We start from the raw sequence: 8,637 nt of genomic DNA, 5'->3' as shown, positions 1-8,637 counted from the left end.
CCATAGTGCGCCGGCCGCTCGCTATGGGCGAGGGGTAGAGTAAAACGGTCTGATCGCTCGGTGCAAAAGTCCGTTTGGGTACTTAGAGACGGAATTTTAAAATTCTGATTTCGCAGATCAATTTCAAGGATTATTAGGACTCGAATGCTGTCGACCATGTTTTGTAAAAAAAGTTTTTTACGTTTTTACGGCAATTTGACTGAACGCTACAGTTTCGAAAAAAAGTCGGAACTGTGGCGTTCGATCGAAATTTTTCCAAGTCCGAAGTCGAAACTGTAGCGGTCGACCAAAATTTTTCTAAGTCCGATTCGAAACTGAGGCGTTCGACCGAAATTTTTCCAAGTCCAATTCGAAACTGTAGCGTTCGAACAAAATTTTTCTAAGTCCGAAGTCGAAACTGTAGCGTTCGGCGCTCATTCGTCTAAGTCCGAACTCGGAAGTGTAGCGGTTGACAAATTTACATTGACCAAAAGTCCGAGAAAAATCGAAATTAAATCCAAACGAACAAATGTTTGGGTCGAACTAGCATCGATAGAAGGTAGATTTTATAATTTCAAGCTCCTAATTAAACGGGATCTAAAACCCTCTGGAAACTGAGGCGTTCGAAATTTTGATGAAAATTTTTCTAAGTCCGAAATAGGAACTGTGGCGGTCGAGCGAAATTTTTCTAAGTCCGTAGTCGAAACTGAGGTGTTCGAATTTTTGATAAAAATTTTTCTAAGTCTCATGTTGGAACTGTGGCGGTCGAGCGAAATTTTTCCAAGTCCGAAGTCGAAACTGTAGCGTTCGAACGAAATTTTTCTAAGTCCGAAGTCGAAACTGTAGCGTTCGGCGCTCATTCGTCTAAGTCCGAAGTCGGAAGTGTAGCGGTTGACAAATTTACATTGACCAAAAGTACGAGAAAAATCGAAATTAAATGCAAACGAACAAATGTTTGGGTCGAACTAACATCGATAGAAGGTAGATTTTATAATTTCAAGCTTCTAATTAAACGGGATCTAAAACCCTCTGGAAACTGAGGCGTTCGAAATTTTGATGAAAATTTTTCTAAGTCCGAAATAGGAACTGTGGCGGTCGAGCGAAATTTTTCTAAGTCCGTAGTCGAAACTGAGGTGTTCGAATTTTTGATAAAAATTTTTCTAAGTCTCATGTTGGAACTGTGGCGGTCGAGCGAAATTTTTCCAAGTCCGAAGTCGAAACTGTAGCGTTCGAACGAAATTTTTCTAAGTCCGAAGTCGAAACTGTAGCGGTCGACCAAAATTTTTCTAAGTCCGATTCGAAACTGAGGCGTTCGACCGAAATTTTTCTAAGTCCAATTCGAAACTGTGGCGGTCGAGCGAAATTTTTCTAAGTCCGAAGTCGAAACTGTAGCGTTCGGCGCTCATTCGTCTAAGTCCGAAGTCGGAAGTGTAGCGGTTGATAAATTTACATTGACCAAAAGTCCCAGAAAAATCGAAATTAAATGCAAACGAACAAAAGTTACGGTCGAACTAACACCAAACAAGGGTGGCTGTGATAATTTCAAACCCCTAACTAAACGGGATCTAAAACCCTCTGGAAACTGAGGCGTTCGAAATTTTGATGAAAATTATTCTAAGTCCGAAGTCGGAACTGAGGTGTTCGGTCGAAATGCCGTAAAAACGTAAAAAATATTTTTTTCAAAACACCGTTAACGGCATTCGAGTCCTAATGACCCTTGAAATTGATCTGCGAAATCAGAATTTTAAAATTCCGTCTCTAAGTACCCAAACGGACTTTTGCACCGAGCGATCAGACCGATTTACCCGACCCCTCGCCCATAGCGAGCGGCCGGCGCGCTATGGGATTTCGACCGTTTCGCGCATCGAGTGATTCAGAGCTGAACGCTGCCGCGCTGGCATATATAGGGATAGTAGTGGTGGTATGTAGCAGCGGACAAAAGCGTACGATCGAAATGTGATTTTATGTGCGTCCGATTATCTTGTTACCTCTCGTACACCGCGACTTACCCGTAGTTGGGACGATGGCCGGAATGTGTACCCTGTGGACCCACCATCGTTTGAGGGATGACAAATCTTGCCATTGACCATGCACAGCGAGATTGCGGATGCGGCGAGCGTTTCTATGTTAGCGGTCCAAATGCAATCAAAGATTTTATGTGTTCGTGTCAGAACGACCAAAAATTAACAAATGCGTCAACTCACTAAAGTCCGAGCGAGAATTTTGAAATAAATAAAATTTCATAAACTCGTAACGTGTGAATATTTCTAAAGAGAAATCTCACAATAAACCGTCGCTTTCAATCTAGCGAAGAGTATGGAGAATGTTTGAACTTTTGCTTGTCGACGACGATATTTTTTCTTTACGATAAAATTTCAAGTCGATGTGCCCAAAAATCTCTAAATTTTGAACTGGGAAATTATTTCTTCGTCCGATGAATCGCATTGATCTCTGTTTTTGACGAAAAAAAGACGGATAAAATGCAGCATTCAATCAAGGATATAAAATAAAAGAAAAATTTTCCGTAAAAACTATATTACAATGGAGGATTATGTTTCTACTTTTCGTCCGATGAGTCGCAACAAAAATAAGTAATCCATCCGTCGTTGTTCGTTTAGTCGATCTGAATGCACTGTAAAAATTTATTAAAGTAAAATGTTACGTTTGCATTTCATGAATTTTGACAAACGTGTACCGAAATGTGTACAAATTATTTATTTCGACGACGACGACAACTTAGAACGGATGAATAAAATTAATTGTTGCAAGATTCAAACAAGGATGAAAAAGTCATAGAAAATTATTCCGTAACCATGATATTGGATTATTTTTTCTTCACTCTCTCCTCCGATGAGTCGCAACAAATAAAAATCCATAAATCAATTCATCCGTCGTTGTTCGTTTAGTCGATCTGAATGCACTGTAAAAATTTATTAAAGTAAAAATGTTACGTTGCATTTCATGAATTTTGACAAACGTGTACCCCGAAGTGTGTACAAATTATTTATTTCGACGACGACGACAACTTAGAACGGATGAATAAGAATAAAATTGTTGCAGGAGATTCAATCAAGGATGATGTGAAAAAAATGTCGAAAAATTTTCCATCCAGAAAGATCGCGTGGCGTTACGTCTCTTCTTACGAGGTTTTCGTTTCGCAGACACGCACACTTTCTTCAAAACAATAATAGGAAAGTGTTCAGTTTTTTATAAGAGCAGCAGGTGTCTTTCCGAAATTCTACGATTATTGTAGCTTATATGACTAGAAGGAAAGAAAGACTAAAACTCTCTTATTTTAAAACAAGAACGCAGTTCCCTGGTTGATCCTGCCAGTAGTCATATGCTTGTCTCAAAGATTAAGCCATGCATGTCTCAGTACAAGCCAAATTAAGGTGAAACCGCGAAAGGCTCATTAAATCAGTTATGGTTCCTTAGATCGTACCCACATTTACTTGGATAACTGTGGTAATTCTAGAGCTAATACATGCAAACAGAGCTCCAACCGGAAACGGAAGGAGCGCTTTTATTAGATCAAAACCAATCGGTGGCGGTCTCCGTCATCGTACAACTTGGTGACTCTGAATAACTTTACGCTGATCGCACGGTCTCGCACCGGCGACGCATCTTTCAAATGTCTGCCTTATCAACTGTCGATGGTAGGTTCTGCGCCTACCATGGTTGTAACGGGTAACGGGGAATCAGGGTTCGATTCCGGAGAGGGAGCCTGAGAAACGGCTACCACATCCAAGGAAGGCAGCAGGCGCGCAAATTACCCACTCCCGGCACGGGGAGGTAGTGACGAAAAATAACGATACGGGACTCATCCGAGGCCCCGTAATCGGAATGAGTACACTCTAAACCCTTTAACGAGGATCAATTGGAGGGCAAGTCTGGTGCCAGCAGCCGCGGTAATTCCAGCTCCAATAGCGTATATTAAAGTTGTTGCGGTTAAAAAGCTCGTAGTCGAATCTGTGTCCCGCGCCGCCGGTTCATCGTTCGCGGTGTCAACTGGCGTGCCGCGGGACGTCCTGCCGGTGGGCTTAGCTCGAGAGGGCGGCCCAACTCAATCCCGCCGCGGTGCTCTTCATTGAGTGTCGAGGTGGGCCGGCACGTTTACTTTGAACAAATTAGAGTGCTTAAAGCAGGCTAAAACTTCGCCTGAATACTGTGTGCATGGAATAATGGAATAGGACCTCGGTTCTATTTTGTTGGTTTTCGGAACCCCGAGGTAATGATTAATAGGAACGGATGGGGGCATTCGTATTGCGACGTTAGAGGTGAAATTCTTGGATCGTCGCAAGACGGACAGAAGCGAAAGCATTTGCCAAAAACGCTTTCATTGATCAAGAACGAAAGTTAGAGGTTCGAAGGCGATCAGATACCGCCCTAGTTCTAACCATAAACGATGCCAGCTAGCGATCCGCCGACGTTCTTCCGATGACTCGGCGGGCAGCTTCCGGGAAACCAAAGCTTTTGGGTTCCGGGGGAAGTATGGTTGCAAAGCTGAAACTTAAAGGAATTGACGGAAGGGCACCACCAGGAGTGGAGCCTGCGGCTTAATTTGACTCAACACGGGAAACCTCACCAGGCCCGGACACCGGAAGGATTGACAGATTGAGAGCTCTTTCTTGATTCGGTGGGTGGTGGTGCATGGCCGTTCTTAGTTGGTGGAGCGATTTGTCTGGTTAATTCCGATAACGAACGAGACTCTAGCCTGCTAAATAGGCGTATTTCGACATCCCAAAGGCCCGTCGATCCTGGGTTCGCCCGGTGGTCGTGCGCGGTTTTTACTGTCGGCGTACAAACAATTCTTCTTAGAGGGACAGGCGGCTTCTAGCCGCACGAGATTGAGCAATAACAGGTCTGTGATGCCCTTAGATGTTCTGGGCCGCACGCGCGCTACACTGAAGGAATCAGCGTGTCCTCCCTGACCGAGCGGTCCGGGTAACCCGCTGAACCTCCTTCGTGCTAGGGATTGGGGCTTGCAATTGTTCCCCATGAACGAGGAATTCCCAGTAAGCGTGAGTCATAAGCTCGCGTTGATTACGTCCCTGCCCTTTGTACACACCGCCCGTCGCTACTACCGATTGAATGATTTAGTGAGGTCTTCGGACCGGTACGCGATGGCGTTTCGACGTCGTCGATGTCGCTGGGAAGATGACCAAACTTGATCATTTAGAGGAAGTAAAAGTCGTAACAAGGTTTCCGTAGGTGAACCTGCGGAAGGATCATTAACGTGTCCTCGTACACACGAATTTTGACATATGTATAATTTATTATTATGCATTTTTATTTGATCGTGTCGATGTACACTTTATGTTTTTACAACACCGTCGTCGATGACATGGAGTCGACGGCACGATCTTTTGTCGTGCCGTTGCTTGTTTCTTTTTGAAACACCGTGTGTACGACGTTTTGAACTACGAATCGTACATATTCGGAAAAACAATAGCGTTACGCTGGCCCGCAGCGCCGGTCCTTGCGATCGAGTTTTTCACCTTTTTTGAACGAGAAAAACCGAATTCGCTCGGGCATACGGCTGTTTCTTCGGGTACCTAGATTTTTTGATTTTTTTTGTACTATCTCTCGATCTTTTCCAATGATGGAAAAAAGGAGGGACGCTTTCGGTTTTTCGACCGGATCGCGGAAAGTTGTGAACTCCACCGCGAAAGTCGAAAGACGTTAGAAGTCCTCTTTTTTCGGACACACGGAGAGGATGTAGCAGAGTAGTCGAGAAAGAAGAAAATCGCAGGTGTCGAATTAGGTTACGACTCCGTGGGTTTTAAATGATTTACGCCCGGCTACGGGACCGGCGAGAAACGCTCCCGATTTTACGATTCGCGTGAATGATGTTCGTCGTTAGACGCTTCAAAGAGTTTTTTGAAAGCGCCGTTAAACGAGCGATCACACACACATCACACCTTGCTTTTTTAATGTTTTTGGTAGATGTGGTAAAGTGATTTCGTTAGAAACGGTAAAATTCTCTTTACGGAGCGTACGACTGCACCATTTCAAAATTATATACACCGTCAATCGTCATTAAGTCACGATATAGAACGGTAAACTTGAGGATTTTATGTTAGACGCTCAGTCTGGCACGTCTATAGATTTTTTCGTCAAAATTCACGATCTGTCTTCGGTTTGGCGACGAAAAAATATAGAAAGAAAATTGAAACACGAACACAAAGACCGCCCGCGAAAATCTCTTTTCGCTTACGGCGGATACTAATTCGCTTTTTCATAACGAGTACGATGATGTAATGATGTGTTGATTCCGATCGATCAAAAACCGTCTCTTCGTCACACTTTTTAAAGTGCTTGACACACGCACACTAAATGAAAGACACAATAAAGGAAAACTACCGAAAATGTAGTTTATGAGAGAAAGCAGCATTATTTATTAAAATTATTGCTGAGAAAAAGGAAATTGGCAAATTCCTAATTAAAATCGTATCGAACATGTCCCATCTTCACACATACATGCTCGTACTTTGCGTGTAAAAGCGGAGACCGCGTGAAAAAGAAAAGTGCTTCTTTTTCGGTGCGCGGATACAAATTTGTGTTTGGGTTAATATTTTTTTTAATTTTTTCGTACGCGTAAAACTGAGACCGACGATCGCGTTCCCTTTCAGACGAGAAAGTACGGACGAAAGACAATTAAGAGCGAGAATCATAAATATCCATACCACAACACCGAAATTTTAGACGTGGCACGTTTCGGAACCACGAAGATCATTTTCGTTTCGGATGTACGCACGTACGCAAAAATTTTTGCAAGACGTGTATAGACAGCTGGACGATCGGCATGATCGGGGTTCTTGTGGAACGAGCGTTTAAATTTTAAAAAGATTACCCTGAACGGTGGATCACTTGGCTCGTGGGTCGATGAAGAACGCAGCTAATTGCGCGTCAACTTGTGAACTGCAGGACACATGAACATCGACATTTCGAACGCACATTGCGGTCCTCGGATATAATGTTCCCGGACCACTCCTGGCTGAGGGTCGTGTCAATTTCAAAGACTGCTCGGTTTTCGTTTTCGGACGAAAACGTCGGAGCGTGTTGGATGTGTTGCGACGCGTCGAATAGGTACTCATTAATGTACGTGATCGTCACTTACGTCACGATATAACGACGCACGCCTCGAACGTGTGCCGAGACGTTTACTCGAGCGTGTTTTTTCGTCAAAAAGGACGGGACGGGTATGCTTTGTATTTTTTTTTTACAAAGTCCGTCGGACGTCCACCTTGCGAATCATAAATACGAAAGTGTTTACGTCGGCACATGTTCTTGCGTGGTGTGTCGTAGAATCGTGTGTTTGTGTGCGTTTCTCGTGCAGCGAGTAAATTTGCGCGACATCTTAAGACGCGAAAGCGACCAACTACTACTTGTTGTAGTTGTTGGCTGGTCTTTCGGCGTAGCACGTCCTATTTCTTCAACATGTCGTCATTTAAAAAAAAAAATGGCGTTTTAAGGTTGAGAACGTTATAGACGGTCGTCGTGTCCGAGACGTGTAATGCAAATCGCGACAGACGTCAGATCGTAAGCGTTTCTGTAAACTTAGCCATTTTTTAAAAAGAAAAATGACGAACACGTATAGCAAGGAATGGGAGACGTGTCGTGATCGTCGAAATGACCGAATGAAAAATTTTTATTTTTCATATGCGACCTCAGAGCAGGTGAGACTACCCGCTGAATTTAAGCATATTACTAAGCGGAGGAAAAGAAACTAACTAGGATTCCCTCAGTAGCGGCGAGCGAACAGGGAGAAGCCCAGCACCGAATCCCGCGGCCGAAACCGGACGCCGGGAAATGTGGTGTTAGGGAGGATCCGTCATCCCGAGATCGTGCGGCGCGTCCAAGTCCATCTTGAACGGGGCCACAGCCCATAGAGGGTGCCAGGCCCGTAGCGACCGCTGCCGATAACGGGAGGATCTCTCCTCAGAGTCGGGTTGCTTGAGAGTGCAGCCCTAAGTGGGTGGTAAACTCCATCTAAGGCTAAATATGACCACGAGACCGATAGCGAACAAGTACCGTGAGGGAAAGTTGAAAAGAACTTTGAAGAGAGAGTTCAATAGTACGTGAAACCGTTCAGGGGTAAACCTGAGAGAAACCCGAAAGGTCGAAAGGGGAGATTCAGCGTGACTCGATGGCGGCGCTGGACGATCGTGTGACAGATGGCGTACGCGTCGTTTGCACCTTTCGTTTTGTCGATCTGCCGTCGAACGCGTGCACTTCTCCCCCTGTAGGACGTCGCGATCCGTTGAGTGCCGGTCTAAGGCCCGCGGTGGAGCTCGTTCGGACGGTTCGCCGTTCGCCGAATGAACCCGTGGTGTTTCCCGATCGGCTCGCTCGACGGTATACAGATGGCGCGGGGCCGCTACACAGTTAGCGTCCGACCTTCGGCAAGCGCGCCCGTCGTGATGGTGATCGGACCTGGTGCCGGTCCCGTCCCCGGGTGGCTGTTCGCTGAGGTGTTCTCGGACAGACCTCGTTGAAACGCCGATCTGCGACGCTATAGCTTTGGGTACTTTCAGGACCCGTCTTGAAACACGGACCAAGGAGTCTAGCATGTGCGCGAGTCATTGGGATTTAACTAAACCTAAAGGCGCAATGAAAGTGAAGGTCCGCCTTGCGCGGACCAAGGGAGGATGGGCG

At 45.1% G+C, this 8,637-nt stretch overlaps 3 non-coding genes across 3 annotated transcripts in view; all 3 read left to right on the top strand.

Moving 5' to 3' along the window:
• Window positions 1-3,292: 3,292 nt before the first annotated feature.
• LOC148165323 (small subunit ribosomal RNA) lies at window positions 3,293-5,213 on the top strand. The gene has a single exon (XR_015771575.1). It is a non-coding gene; the product is annotated as a small subunit ribosomal RNA (ribosomal RNA).
• A 1,616-nt stretch (window positions 5,214-6,829) lies between these two features.
• LOC148165322 (5.8S ribosomal RNA) lies at window positions 6,830-6,986 on the top strand. Its single transcript, XR_015771574.1, has one exon. It is a non-coding gene; the product is annotated as a 5.8S ribosomal RNA (ribosomal RNA).
• Window positions 6,987-7,644: 658 nt separating this feature from the next.
• LOC148165321 (large subunit ribosomal RNA) overlaps window positions 7,645-8,637 on the top strand; it is a 4,040-nt gene continuing 3,047 nt past the window's right edge. The window contains exon 1 of the ribosomal RNA XR_015771576.1: window positions 7,645-8,637. This exon is cut by the window's right edge and continues 3,047 nt beyond it. This is a non-coding gene — a ribosomal RNA (large subunit ribosomal RNA).

The sequence above is a fragment of the Gnatocerus cornutus genome, unplaced genomic scaffold, assembly GCF_029298725.1.
Source record: "Gnatocerus cornutus isolate USDA-ARS CGAHR unplaced genomic scaffold, icGnaCorn1.1 ctg00000380.1, whole genome shotgun sequence".
Taxonomy (NCBI): Eukaryota; Metazoa; Arthropoda; class Insecta; order Coleoptera; family Tenebrionidae; genus Gnatocerus; species Gnatocerus cornutus.
This window is presented reverse-complemented; position numbering and strand designations above follow the sequence as displayed.